Raw genomic sequence first — 15,944 nt, forward strand, 5'->3', positions numbered from 1 at the left:
ATTTCAAAATTTTACTGTTTTTGTTGTACTTTGGATCAAATAAATGCAGGCTTGGTGAGCAGAAGAGACTTCTTAAAAAAAAAAAAAAAATTATCTAATATATTATATATCAATCTTATTGTTCAAAAACCTTTGACTGGTAGTGTATGTTCACCTGTTGGAGCTGAATTGGGGGGGGGGATTCTAATTCATTCTTATTTCAACTGCAATTAACCAATTAAAATTCTGGTACATTCATTATTCATGCAATAGTCAAGTGTTCACGTACCTGAATAATATCTGCATGCACAATAATAAAAAGTACACACATAAGGGCAAACATATACAGGTGCATCTCAATAAATTAGAATGTCGTGGAAAAGTTCATTTATTTCAGTAATTCAACTCAAATTGTGAAACTTGTGTATTAAATAAATTCAATGCACACAGACTGAAGTAGTTTAAGTCTTTGGTTATTTTAATTATGATGATTTTGACTCACATTTAACAAATACCCAACAAATCTCAACAAATTAGAATATGGTGACATGCCAATCAGCTAATCAACTCAAAACATCTGAAAAGGTTTCCTGAGCCTTCAAAATGGTCTCTCAGTTTGGCTCACTAGGCTACACAATCATGGGGAAGACTGCTGATCTGACAGTTGTCCAGAAGACAATCATTGACACTCTTCAGAAGGAGGGTAAGCCACACACATTCATTGCCAAAGAAGCTGGCTGTTCACAGAGTGCTGTATCCAAGCATGTTAACAGAAAGTTGAGTGGAAGGAAAAGTGTGGAAGAAAAAGATGCACAACCAACTGAGAGAACCGCAGCCTTATGAGGATTGTCAAGCAAAATCCATTCAAGAATTTGGGTGAACTTCACAAGGAATGGACTGAGGCTGGGGTCAAGGCATCAAGAGCCACCACACACAGACGTGTCAAGGAATTTGGCTACAGTTGTCATATTCCTCTTGTTAAGCCACTCCTGAACCACAGACAACGTCAGACGTGTCTTACCTGGGCTAAGGAGAAAAAGAACTGGACTGTTGCCCAGTGGTCCAAAGTCCTCTTTTCAGATGAGAGCAAGTTTTGTATTTCATTTGGAAACCAAGGTCCTAGAGTCTGGAGGAAGGGTGGAGAAGCTCATAGCCCAAGTTGCTTGAAGTCCAGTGTTAAGTTTCCACAGTCTGTGATGATCTGGGGTGCAATGTCATCTGCTGGTGTTGGTCCATTGTGTTTTTTGAAAACCAAAGTCACTGCACCCATTTACCAAGAAATTTTGGAGCACTTCATGCTTTCTTCTGCTGACCAGCTTTTTAAAGATGCTGATTTCATTTTCCAGCAGGATTTTTGCACCTGCCCACACTGCCAAAAGCACCAAAAGTTGGTTAAATGACCATGGTGTTGGTGTGCTTGACTGGCCAGCAAACTCCCCAGACCTGAACCCCATAGAGAATCTATGGGGTATTGTCAAGAGGAAAATGAGAAACAAGAGACCAAAAAAATGCAGATGAGCTGAAGGCCACTGTCAAAGAAACCTGGGCTTCCATACCACGTCAGCAATGCCACAAACTGATCACCTCCATGCCACGCCGAATTGAGGCAGTAATTAAAGCAAAAGGAGCCCCTACCAAGTATTGAGTACATATACAGTAAATGAACATACTTTCCAGAAGGCCAACAATTCACTAAAAATGTTTTTTTTTTTGTGAAGTATTCTAATTTGTTGAGACAGTGAATTGGTGGGTTTTTGTTAAATGTGAGCCAAAATCATCACAATTAAAAGAACCAAAGACTTAAACTACTTCAGTCTGTGTGCATTGAATTTATTTAATACACGAGTTTCACAATTTGAGTTGAATTACTGAAATAAATGAACTTTTCCAAGACATTCTAATTTATTGAGATGCACCTGTACAGCAGAGTCTGATGTGGCAGGTGGAACTGGAAGTGACTTCAGTCCAGGGGTTGTTACAGCATATCTGTCTTCACGAACGGCCCTGAAACACAACTGAAATATAAACGATTATTATAAATATAAATCTTAATATAGCTTCACAATGCTCATTTTGTCTTCTGTCTGACTGACATTTAGTCTTTACTGAATTGTTTCAGTGTGCTTTTTAAAAATATTTTCAAATTGTAAATGCCTCTCACAGAATCGCGTGAGCGTCCGGGATCCACAACAAAGTCTAACGTATTTTACTACAAGAACAAACACTTCACACAAGATGAAGTTTTGAAAATATTAAATATATTATTGTAAAGTTATGTATTTTAGTGACCAATTTAAACAACTAAAAGGGATAAACATAAATTTACCTCAGACTGTATCTTGAACCACTTCACGCGCAAATTAACCAACAGTGATATGTAAAATAACAAAGAGGGGAATTTGAAAACGTGTTAACACAGAACAATAAATTCTGTGTGAAATTTAACATTACATGGACAAAACGACGAATAAAAGTACCCACTGCGCCATGTGACGTCGGAGTGACGTCTTTTCCATGTTATTTTTGGACGTCCAATTTAGGTCCACTGAAGGGGTTGTTTTGTAACGCCAGGCGACGTCTTTTTTCGACGTCTACAGCACGTCATATATTGACGTCCGTGGGACTTCCGTGTAAGGGCTATTTATAGTCCAAATGTGGTCATTTGTGAACGTCTTTTCAACGTCAAATTTAGACTTATTTTATATATAATTTTTACTTAACTTCTATAACTGTAGTCCTATGTTTTGTTTGGCTCAGCAGCTAGATTCAACAGGAAAATGTAAAAAAAAAAAAAAACATGGCCTATTTGGCATACACATAATAAATCGTGACTGTTTATTAAAAAAAATCTGTATTCATATGTATCAGTCATGTTGATAACAACAATGTTGATATTTGTAAATAAAAAAAATATTACATACAATCATGTAAATTTCCTGCACCTAGACGTCCAAATGACGTCCAAAAAAATACCCAGTTCAAAGGTCAAATGTCGAACGTCAATCTGACATCCAATTTGGGTCATGGTTAGACGTCCAAATAGAGGACCTAGTTTGGACGTCGAATAGATGTCCAGAATTGGTCATGGACCGACGGACCCAATATAGACATGATCTGCACGTCTATCCGACGTCCAATGTTTAGTGGGTACATTTATAATGCTTACCTTTGGCTTAGCACCTATCCGTCCGTCTGTCAGATGACCATTACGGTTAGAAAATTTCAAAATGTGTCATGTTAGTGTAGGCCGCTGGGTCTCATCCTCTGGAGGTTTTATAAAGTGTCCTCAACATAGAATAAAATCAATTACATACAGAATCTATCGTGGTGGTATTATCTTCAGTCTTTGGTAATATACAGAATTAATATCTTCCGTCATCGCAGTTATTGCTTGCACCATCATGTTTAAAGTGCCCCTATTATGGGTTATGAAAGGTTCGTATTTTGGTTTTGGGAGTCACCAACAACAGGTTGACATGCATTCAAGGTCAGAAAAACACTTTCATTGTATTATAATATGCATATATTTTTATCTTACTTGCTCAACGACTCCCAAACGATTCGCACAATGATTCATTCTTCCAAACCCCTCCTTTGCTTGACGCTAATCTGTGGTGATTGGTCCGATATGGTCGATTTCATTTCCATTTCATAAGCATGAGTGCAGTGCTGCTTTGTGTACAGCCATTACCGGGGACACAGCTATTTTTACCGCTCCAAAAGCAGCATCTAGTGGCAAAGAATGAATTTGCATTTTCGTTCAGACCAACGATTCAAACAATCAACAACCAACAATTCAAAAATCAACTGATGGTTTTAAGAAGCAAACAGGCAGAGCTGTAAATGTTAACCAGTATATATCCCACGGGGGAAGCCCCGCCACACATAGACTGTAAGATCTGTGGGAAACACTGTAGCAGTCTTCAGTAAAATGACGGGGACGCAACACAAGGTTGGGGTTATACTGCTGTAGTATTGCTGTAAAATGAACTTTAACCATTGATTCTTCACAGCCTATAGCAGAAAAAAAAGTGTTTGAGGGGGTGGGGGTTCAAGTTTTCCCAGGTCGCAACAAGTGGACAGGCAATATGCTAATGTTTCATGTTGACGTCAACATGAAACGGCTTGGGATTCGTTTTAAAAACGACTCGTTTCAATGATTCAGAGTCGACTCTTTCCTTTGAGAGACAATAACTTTATACACGGTGAACTCTGAGATTTAAAACTTTGCAGGATGTTTTCATTCACTTAGAGCTGTGTTACACACTGCATGAAAAAATCCATAATGGGGCACTTTAACTTACATCCCTTCAGAATGAGACAAGTTAATTTCGCAGCTACTTTCAACAGGTTTATTTTGCTTCAATTACCACCTGACAACACTTTAAACATTATCATTACAGTGTTTTTGCTAACATATTTATAGACTGTGGAAGTAAATATCTTACCACCGTTTGACAATATGAAAAAAGCAAGCAAAAGTTTTTTGTCTTTTGAAAATGCCAATGGTGGCACAAGTGCTCATACTTGCACGCATCTGTCGGAAGCGCATATACTTACTTGCCGGTGTTGTGCCCAATTCTGACCACCTGCCAGATTATTACCCCTTTAGTATTGGTAGGTTTAGGGTTAGGTGTGGGGGAGGGGTTAGGATTAGGGGTAGGGCAATCAGATAGCGATTTCAACGAGAGGGGTAATAATTTGGCATGGGGTCAAAAATGGGCACAACACCGGCAACCCACCAAAATAAAAGCCTGCTAATTTTAAGTTTGAAAATGATAAAAAAATTATATTAAAAAATAAGTAAATATTAGTATTTTATTTGTAAGTTTACTATATAATAATTGTATTTGTATTTAATACTCCCTTTTTATTTTGAAATATTTAAAATTATTTATAATAGTATTATCACACTTTATTATTTTGTTTATTATTTTATTTTCAAAAACTAAATTAAATGAAATAATATTATATAATAAATAAATAATAAAATAATAAATAAAGTGCAATAATATTATCTCTATTATTTATTTGTTATTTATAGTTATATATATTTATTTATTTAATGGGTCACACTATGCGTAGTGTGAGGACCAAACCAAATCTCCAGGTTCTCTTATGAGAACCAGGCTGAAAAACTTAAGTGCACCAGCATGGGTGACTGGCATATGTGCAAAGGTACTACTGACATGGAGGCATATACTGGGATTGTACAGAGATATACAGTCATGGCCAAAAATATCGGCACCCTTGGTAAATATGATCAAAGAAGACTGTGAAAATTAATCTGCATTGTTAATCCTTTTGATCTTTTATTTAAAAAAATTCACAAAAATCTAACCTTTCATTGGATAATAAGAATTTAAAATGGGGGAAAATATCATTATGAAATAAATGTTTTTCTCAAATACACGTTGGACACAATTATTGGCACCCCTAAAAATTCTTATGAGTAAAATATCTCTGAAGTATATTCCCATTCATATTCACAATTTTGAGCACTCCAGGGTGATTATGAACATGAAATTATCCAGCCATGGCTTCCTGTTACACAGAAATATAAATAGGAGGGCAAACAAAGCCCAAATTCCCTTAATCATCCATCACAATGAGAAAAACCAAAGAATATACCTCTGATGTGCAGCAAAAGATAATTGAGCTTCACAAATGAGTGAAGTGGCTTTAAGAAAAGAGCTAGAGCAGTGAAAATTCCCATTTCCACCATCAGGGCAATAATTAATCATTTCCAATCAACATAAAATGTTACGAAACTGCCTGGAAGAGGACGTGTGTTTATATCTTCCTAATACACGGTGAAAAGGAGAGTTTGAGTGGTAAAGACTCTCCAAGGACCACAGCTGGAGAATTGCAGAAAATAGTTAAGTCTCGGGGTCAGAAAACCTTAAAAAATGTCAAACAGCACCTACATGTCACGTGTCTACCCGTCTGAAGTTCCTGTCCTGTCCTTATTTGGTTTGGTTCCGTTTCTCATTAGTGATTGTCGATTCATTGTCCCCACCTGAGTTTCATTATCTTGTTTGCTCTTTTGTTCCTGTATATTTATAAGCCCTCTGTCCTCCCTCATTATTTTGTCCGATCTTAATGTATTAAATGGGAAGGTGAGTTGATGCTGTTTCGTTCTCCTGTCTTTCATTTATATTTTATACTACAACCACACACCCGTGACAGAAGATCGGACCGAACAAGATGGAGTTTGTGGAAAGTTTCGCCGCCCTAGCCCTCCGGAATCTTCCCTTTTATGATTACACCTGGGAGTTCTGCGAGCTCGCCGCGGCAACGACGTGGGATGACGCCACCATCATAGAGCTGTTCCGGCTCGGACCCAATCTCCACCATCCCATCGACCTCCCAGACACCACGGGATTGTGTTGGAGAGAGGCCGTTCTTCAGTGTCTGGGAAGCGTCCGAGCCCGAGCCGGAACCAACCTGTCAGCCGCGGCTCCCCCTCGTCAGCCATCATCCCCGACTCCTCCTCACCAGCCGACCGTCCGCGGCCAATGCAAGTCTGCCGCCGTCCGCGGCTCCCCCTAGCCCGCCGTCAGCGGGGAAATGCACGCCGCCATTCGCGGCCACTGCATGCCCGCAAAGAAGTATGGCAAGCCCGCCGACCAAGAGTATGGTCAGTTCTCCTGTGCCTCCGCTGGTCCCGTCCAGCCCTCCCATGTGCCTCCGCTGGTCCCGTCCAGCTCGTCTGTGTCTCCGCTGATTCCATCCAGCTCCGCGCTTCCAGAGCGCCTCTCAGTGTCTGCGCCACGAAGGCGCCTCCCTATCTCCGCGCTGCCAGAGCGCATCCAAGAGTTCGCGCTTCCAGAGCGCCCCCCAGTGCCTGAGCCACGAAGGCGCCCCCTAGAATCTGCGCTGCCAGAGCGCAGCCAAGAATCCGCGCTTCAAGAGCACCCCCCAGTGCCTGCGCCACGAAGACGCCCCCAAGAATCCATGCTTCCAGAGCGCCACCAAGAGTCTCCGCTGGTTCCGTCCAGCTCCGCGCTGCCCGAGCGCCCCCAAGAGTCTGCGCAAAGACTGAAAACCCCTAAATTCACCCTTAAAATTTTTGGGGGGGGCAATTCCCCTGGGAATCCTGCTCCGTCTTGGGCGCCCAAGCTCCCGGACCCACCATGGTCGCCCAAGCTCCCTGCTCCGTCTTGGGCGCTCAAGCTCCCGGACCCGCCATGGCTCTTCAAGCTCCCTGCTCCGCCATGGCCACCCAAGTCCCGGATCCACCATGGCCTCCCAAGCTCCCTGCTCCACCATGGCCACCCGAGTCCCCGGATCCACCGAGGCCTCCCAAGTTCCCTGCTCCGCCGAGGCCACCCGAGTCCACGGATCCGCCATGGCCTCCCAAGTCCCCAGACCCGCCATGGCCGCCGGAGTCCCCAGACCCGCCATGGTCTCTAAGTGTCTCCTGTTCCGCCCTGTATGCCTCCCCAGTATCCCTGTCCTGCACCGGCTTCCAGGGCGCCCACCCCCCCTCCCCGGTGGTACTGTTACGGTGCGGGATGCACCTTCCGGGAGGGGGAGGTACTGTCACATGTCTACCCGTCTGAAGTTCCTGTCTGTCCTTATTTGGTTTGGTTCCGTTTCTCATTAGTGATTGTCGATTCATTGTCCCCACCTGAGTTTCATTATCTTGTTTGCTCTTTTGTTCCTGTATGTTTATAAGCCCTCTGTCCTCCCTCATTATTTTGTCCGATCTTAATGTATTAAATGGGAAAGTGAGTTGATGCTGTTTCGTTCTCCTGTCTTTCATTTATATTTTATACTACAACCACACACCCGTGACAGAAGATCGGACCGAACAGGATGGAGTTTGTGGAAAGTTTCGCCGCCCTAGCCCTCCGGAATCTTCCCTTTTATGATTACACCTGGGAGTTCTGCGAGCTCGCCGCGGCAACGACGTGGGATGACGCCACCATCATAGAGCTGTTCCGGCTCGGAGCCAATCTCCACCATCCCATCGACCTCCCAGACACCACGGGATTGTGTTGGAGAGAGGCCGTTCTTCGGTGTCTGGGAAGCGTCCGAGCCCGAGCCGGAACCAACCCGTCAGCCGCAGCTCCCCCTCGTCAGCCATCATCCCCGACTCCTCCTTACCAGCCGCCGTCCGCGGCCAACGCAAGTCTGCCGCTGTCCGTGACTCCCCCTAGCCCGCCGTCAGAGGGGAAATGCACACCACCGTTCGCGGCCACCGCAAGCCCGCCGCCAAAGAGTATGGCAAGCCCGCCGACCAAGAGTATGGTCAGCTCTCCTGTGCCTCCGCTGGTCCCGTCCAGCTCGAATTATTTGTTTATTTATTTCAATAAATGTAATCGTTTAGATACCATAATATTTAGGCTATAAATAATATTATAAATCTGGTTTGTTTTTATTGATGACGTAATATGTAAATGACATGAGTGCGGCCCGTGAGACTTGCACATGGACCATAGTGCGGCCCAGTGGAAAAAAAGGTTGAGAACCACTGGCCTAGACTGTACTTCCAGTCTGTTTAGTCAATAAAAGTGTACAGTCTTTCTTTCATCCAGCGCAGCACTCGCGCTAGTGGCTAGAGGCCAGCGTGAGACTCCAAAGTCTAAACTGTCCGTAAATCAACCGAATTGAGCCTTTAGTCAAAGCACTAGTTAGCGTTGATATATACTCTGATAGCTCGTCAGGATTAGTCACCCTAATCTATCAGATGTCAACCCAGAAATGTTATTCACATATTACTGTCTGTATTCCTCGCGCTCTCTGCTCACTGCCTTTTTTTCCATCTCATTTTTCCATTTCATCTCATTCTTCTTCGGCACCTCCACAAAACACCCAGTGAGAGGTCTTCACTGAGCACCCGGGACCCGTACGGGTTCGGGTCTATATTTTAAATGGTCAGCCGGGTCTGGGTCGGGTCCCAATCTATTACTTCGGGTCCCGGGTCTGTTTAACATTGTGTGTACCCGAGTCGATCGGAGAACACCGCACCCACCAGTGATCAGTGTCAGTCAGCATGCGTGTGTTTTGTAACCTGCAGTTTGTAAAATTAGGATGAGAAAATTGTGAGCGGGAAATGAGGTGAAAGAAAAAAAAGAAAAAACCACGCGTTACCTCGAGCCGCCAGAAGCAGAGCGTGGGCGGAGTTAATGTAGCCTACTGCACGCGGACGGTGATCATGGATTTCTTCATGAGTGATTTAAAAAAAAAAAAAAAGCTGAAACAAAACTGAAGAGACGCACCTGTTATTGAACACGCACCGGGTGTGTCTCACTCGTCCTTAAAAGTGAAGCTGCGGGCTCTTTGATCGGCCCCTGGTGGCTGGCTGCAGTACAGGTCATAAACCCCGCCCTCTCCATGTAAACAAATGGGACTTCAGTCAAAATAAAAAAATAAATTACACTTCCAGTACAATTTTCCGAAATATGGTTTTAGTAATTTAAGGTAGTTGTTATCACGCTGATATATGTTCAATTGTTTGTTTTTGTGATATGTTTGATTTTAGCTAGTAATTTGATGCTATAAAATGTGTCGTTATGGTTGATTGGGTCTGCGGGAGTTTGATTCCGCGGCACCACCTCACGACTCTACTGCGCAGACTCGGGCTCCAAACGAATCTCTACTGCGCAGACTCGGGCTCCAAATGACGTCATTTACTCAAGATGGCAGCGGCCATACTGAGATGTATTCGCTTCACTTTTCTATAATGGAAGGAAGCGGAGATGCGTCGTCCATCTTTTTTACAGTCTATGACACGCACGCAGTAAAGTGTAACGCATTTCTTGTTCTGAACGTTTTTTGCTAAAAAAAAAAAATTGCTCTGAGTCTTTATTACAACCAACAAAAAGTATCGTTATTGTTGCGGAAACGCAACAGTCGAAGTTGACTGGAGATGGAGAAAAAAAAAAAAAAATCTGCGAAGTTGCATTCGTCACTGACCTTGATGTAGACTTTTAAAGCAATAATCAGTGGATTAAGTCTCCTTCAGTCGGCAATAGAGAGGAACGAACAGCCAACATGGGTGGAAATTTATTGGCTAGGAGGATTGTATGTATTGCAGACAGGGAGAAGGCTAAGCATTTCTCGGGTCTGCACGGGTTCGGGTCCCACTTTCAAATAAAACACGGGTCCGGGTCGGTTCGGTACAGCACATTTACGAATTTTTGGACCCGTGAAGACCTTTACCAGTGAGACTATATAACTTTCACTTTATAAAATAAAGTAACCATTTTACATGTCAAGCGACAATAACAATGAATATTTATTTTACAGAACTGGAAAAATGTAAAATATGAAAATAAACAAATTACTGACTCACGTCTCATTTATATTATATTACCCCGTTTACACTGGGTTACACGCACATTTTCAGGTTTCTCCAGAAATATTTGATTGGGTTCGAGCTCAGGCTCAAGGACATTCACAGAGTTGTCTATAAGCCAATCTTGCTGTGTGCTTAAGGTCATTGTCCCGTTGGAATGTGAACCTTCTGCCCAGTCTGAGGTTCTGAATGCTCTGGACTGGTCACCACACTAACCAAAGCCCTGCTCCATCAACTGCTCAGTTTGGCCAGGAGGCCAGCTAGGAAGATTCCTGGTTGTTTCAAACTTCTTCCATTAAGGGTAATAGAGACTAAATACGTCTGTGACCCTTCAATGAAGCAGAATTTTTTTTTTTTTTTCTTCTGAACTCTTCCCCAGATGTGTGGCTTGACACAAACCTGTTTCTGAGCACTACAGGCAGTTCTTTTGACCTCAAGGCTTGGTTTTTTCTCTGATATAAATTATCAGCTGTTAGTCCTTTTATTAAGACACGTGTGCCTTTCCAGACCCACTCAATTGAATTTGCCACAGGTTGACTTCACTCGAAGTGTAGTAACATCTACAAGCAATATGAATGCTTCTGAGCTAAATTTCAACTGTCCCAGATAAGGGTATGAATACTTATGCAATTGAATCATTTAAGTTTTTTATTTTTAATAAATTTGCAAAGATGTTAAAAACCAGTGGGTTATATTTTTTGTTGTTGTTGGTTTACCACTATGGTGTATTGAGGATGTGGGGAAAAAGTAATTTAAAGCAGTTTAACATAAGGCAGCAACAGAACAAAATGTGAAAAAATGAAGGGGTATGAATACTTTCACAAGGCACTGTAAGCATGAATGATTAAGACTATGAGCAGTGAGGACTCACTCATCTGTTATGCATTATGCAATGATTGCAAATGAATTAATGGCAATATAAGTGTTACCGAATACTTTTCCTACAAGTAATGATTAGTGTTTATTTTGTGTAATTTGTCTGGTGTTGTGATGGATGCGGGTTGAGGGTGGAGTCCAGCTGGTCACAGCAGTGTACACTCAGCCCGACTGACAGTTGCCCTGACGGCACAGACTTCTGACAGATGTGTGACAGCGGCAGCGCTCTCCACTCTCATCCTCAGAGAGAGCCGCGCTGACCTCAAATCAGATATTAAATATTAATACGATCCCTGATGTGTCCTTCTGTCTACCGCACACAGAGCGAGCAGATGTCACCCAAAAATTGGTCAGAAAAGAGAGAAGTTTAAAAAAGTTGAAGATTCAGTGAATAAAATAATTACTCAAAGAATGATTATTTCTTGAAGAAAATAAATATTTAGCCTATCTTAATCTGTTTTTCAACAAAAGCAAAACAAATCTATCACTACTGGTTCCAGCCTCATAACAACTGAGACATATGATAATACCATTGCTCCTGGAAGCCACATTGGATAGAAATGACAACCTTTTTTATTAATTGTTTCAAAGCTCACATCTTCAAATTATATTTAAAATGAATGAAGACAGGCCCATTTGGCTTAATGTCTAACTAAGAAAGTATAGGGAGTTGTTTTATCCTTTTGAGTTATGATTGACTAAGTATTATTGACTAAATTTTATAAATACTTCTTTTGGAAATCCATTTAAATAATTTGCTTGCATTTTGGCTCTTCTCTCTTTACTCTAAACACTTAGTGGATATATTTTTTTTATCTCCAACTTGTTTTGTTTCGAGATCAGTTCTGAAAGTACATGCGTGTGTGTGTCCCTTGTGCAAATACACCATTCTCTGAATAGATTATGTAGTTTACAGATAAGAGATTTCAATCAAGAAAATGAACCGCTATTTCAGAAATTGTAAACAAAAACTCTATTACATAACAGTCATTCAACTGTTAGAGTTCTTTGTTGTTGTTGTTGTTTTCAAACTGGCACATTTTCATAACCCTCATCAGCTGTATTTGTTGTGAGATCCACTCTTATTAGATATGGATTTTCCCATCCTTCTGTTTGAATGCTGATAGCTGATTATGGCAAATTGCTTTGAAAATGTTACTGATCAGCAATTGCTCTTTTATATTTCTATTTCAGTAACAACTTTGTCTCTCAACATTCTTTAGGAGACTTAAAGGGATACTCCACCCCAAAATGAAAATTTTGTCATTAATCACTTACCCCCATGTTGTTCCAAACCCGCAAAAGCTTTGTTCGTCCTCGGAACACAATGAAAACCGGGATGTTTGTGACTGTCCCATTGACTGCCAAGTACACTGTCAAGGCACAGAAGAGTATAAAAAAACATCGCCAAAATGGTCCATCTGCCATCAGTGGTTCAATCTGAATTTTATGAAGCGACGAAGAATACTTTTTGTATGCAAAGAAAATAAAAATAACGACATTTATTCAACAATTTGTCTCCTCTCTGTCTCTCCGCGTCACCGTAGCGCCATTTTGGAGAGCATCCGATGGACGCAAAGTGCGTACACTATTCTCTGTCACCAGTAACGCATGGATAAGCTGTTTCCGTTCAAATAAACGTACAATACGTACAATTTTCATTTTGGGGTGGAGTATCCCTTTAAAACAATAGACAAAAAAGTATTTTTAACATAAAGTCCAGAGCTACAAAATGAATGTGGATAGTGGCTAGGATCATTTAGTTTTAGAACCAGGCAAGAAAATTCATATTGAAACTTTGATATTTCTTCCGATCTGAGCATAATTTGAGTCATTATTAAAGGAGATCCAGAGCACATCAGCAAAAGTCTTAATTTGCTCTCTCATTTAATCGCACTGCTGTTTAGGAAAGCAACTGCAATATTGAAGAGATCTCAGTTGAGATTTTCCTTTCCTGGGTTTAACTCAACTTTGAATCGCACCTACATAAATATTTGAAAGGAAAATGAAAGGAAATTTGTTTTATCTAACAAATTTTATCTTATTTCCTAAAATGCATTTAAGGACACAAGGCAAACTGCACTCTTCCTTATATATATATATATATATATATATATGTATATATATTTTTTTTACGAAATGTGTTTTCTTGCAAGTGACAAAATCATAGCGAGCTTTCCGGCTGTTCAACAGAGTGTTCCATCAAAGCATGATGACAAGCATTGTGTTACGGCTGCAAACACATATTCATTCTGTGTTATAATATTTGCTGCTTCATACAAAGACACAAATACATCATGACAGGCTGTCAAGTACAATTAGAACACCTGTCTATGATCAGAGGAGCTGACATTCTTTGGAGAGAGGGAGACCAATTCACTGAGCTTGTCACAGAAAACAGCAAGAGAAATAAATAATTAAATAAGTAGCCTAAATGCCCTAAACATTCCACACAGATTTCTCTCTAGGCAATACTCTTCTACTCTCCTGTTTAATCACCTTTTGAGAAAATATTCTTATGTTAAAGTGTCCAGAGAGAAGAGATGGAGGCAGCACCACCTGTGATCTCTTGACACACTCATCACTAAATAAAAAGGACACATATACCATAATGTGCTAGAAGTGATGTCACCATAACATTAACATGCATAAACACAACAGTAAAATAGGTTGGGAGAAAGAGATAACTGTCCTGTAACTAGGACATAAAGTGTAACCAAATTTTCTAACCACATACTAATTAGTTTGTCCACAAGTAACACTGGCCTTGCCCATTGTTTCACAGACTCACCAAAAAATGGAGGAGACAACTAACAACAGAGACAATACCCCTCAGCAGAAATTGCATCGGGCCCCCTCTCAGATCAGAGGAATCCTTCTATTTAATCCTAACATTTGTCATGTAATCATACCCTAAAATTGTACATTTTCATACTAATCACATTGTACATTTGTTTGTTGTTTATTGTTTTACTCAATCACCACTTTTGTCTAAATTGTATATGTTTACTCATGAGATCGGTTTGGAGAATCTATAAAAAGGAGAAAGTTCTAATATTTTGGGTTGAGCAGCTTCTGTTGGAGATCAATGCAGGTGGACAGTGTAACAGCAGCACAAAAGAGCGAGGAGAGCTGTGTGTTAATGAAAAACCCTTTCCCTGTCGCGCTGGACAGACGTGCTGTGACTGCGGGGCTATAAAGAGACACAAAGAGCGCTCACTGCATGTATGAAGTCAATGATACACACACACACACACACACACTGGCAGACAGGCAGCCTCGCACTGGCAGCAGCCCAACTGTTTCCCAGAGATAAGCGTGACAAACTGAGCGCTTCAGATGCCTCTAATTTAATAAGATGGAGAAAGATGGTTCACAGAATTGCTATCTAATTAAGAATCTGGGCTCTCAACAACAACAAAATGTTTCTAAACAAATGGGATGTTTACAGTGTGTTTAGTCTGGGTTGTGGCGGGTATTCAGTGTCAATCTGATAATAAAATACAGAGGTTTATCTAGAAACTGCATTGTAACTAGACAGACAGGGTACAGTAGCTATTCTTCTGTGACTGACAGCAGCAGTGCACTGAAGAGGATGATGTGTGACGCTCACAATGTAGATTGTGTATCATACACTGTGTGGGTGAATCACATTTCATTAGACATTGTTTTATTAGAATAAAGATTACACTAATATGCATGAGTTATTAAGCATGTTTAATAGCTATGAAAGTGTCATTATAGATTTTTGTATGGAAAAATGTAGTTCATCCATTGGTGAGAGAATAAAGAAATGGTTGCCTTTGACAATGATCAATTAATCAATCATAATGTCATTATTCAAAAATATTGACCACGAAATGCAGTGAATGAATCTTTTTTTACATAAAAAAACATATTTACAGAACTATCTGTACAGTTTACAGATTAAAACTATAATTTCCACAAGTTGAGGTAAATGCTAATATAAAAGGTGCAAGCTGTCATACACACAAACACAAATCACCATCACAGGAACACATGTAAACACTAAAATAATGCAATAAATATTCATTTAACAACATACAAAACCCTAATATTTTTAAATTGAGTTTAGAAACTATGTAGAAATACAACATTTGAACAAAATACCATCAAATGTGAAGTATCACAAGGAATCTGAATTTACAGTTTTCACTGTAATTATAAGACTTGTTCTTTTATTACTTCCAAAAAAGGTAAATTTAAAGCCGTTTTACTGTAAATTTACATGAAATGCAGGTTAGATCTTTGACAGAGGAACTTACCATTGTTGTTGTTGTTGTTTTTTAGCATTTTGATAAAACCATATTAGTGCAATATTATTTTATTTTATTTTTTGGTAGTTATGCATTATAGTCAAATGTTTGGACACACTTTGTTATTTATTATTTTGCACATTTTAGAATAATAATACCATCAAAACTATACAATAGTTTTACACTAATACATACACTAACTCATTAATAAAAACATTATGCAGACATGACATAATGTACTCTGTATACTCTATAACTCTGCTCCCATATTAATCCACTCCACTACAATTAATTTTGTTTAAAAACTAAACTAAAGAAATAAAACAAAGTACAAATAATTTAAAAACTAATTTCAAGTATTTAAGCAGAAGCAAAAAGTATTATTATTATTTTTTTAATAAAAATAATTTATCATATCAGTGTGTCCAAAGTTTTACAATATGAATTACAATCTGATATCATCTGATACTACAGTCTGGGATTTCTCATCAATGGATTGATATTAT

The 15,944-nt window shown here is 40.1% G+C and overlaps 1 long non-coding RNA gene across 1 annotated transcript; it reads right to left on the reverse strand.

The window, feature by feature from the left end:
* Positions 1-1,894: 1,894 nt before the first annotated feature.
* Positions 1,895-3,769, reverse strand: LOC131546517 (uncharacterized). Its single transcript, XR_009272732.1, has 3 exons — positions 3,518-3,769; positions 3,146-3,264; positions 1,895-1,994 (listed from the first exon to the last, which is right to left on the reverse strand). It is a non-coding gene; the product is annotated as an uncharacterized LOC131546517 (long non-coding RNA).
* Between the last annotated feature and the right edge of the window lie 12,175 nt (positions 3,770-15,944).

This window comes from Onychostoma macrolepis, chromosome 09 (genome assembly GCF_012432095.1).
Source record: "Onychostoma macrolepis isolate SWU-2019 chromosome 09, ASM1243209v1, whole genome shotgun sequence".
NCBI lineage: Eukaryota > Metazoa > Chordata > Actinopteri > Cypriniformes > Cyprinidae > Onychostoma > Onychostoma macrolepis.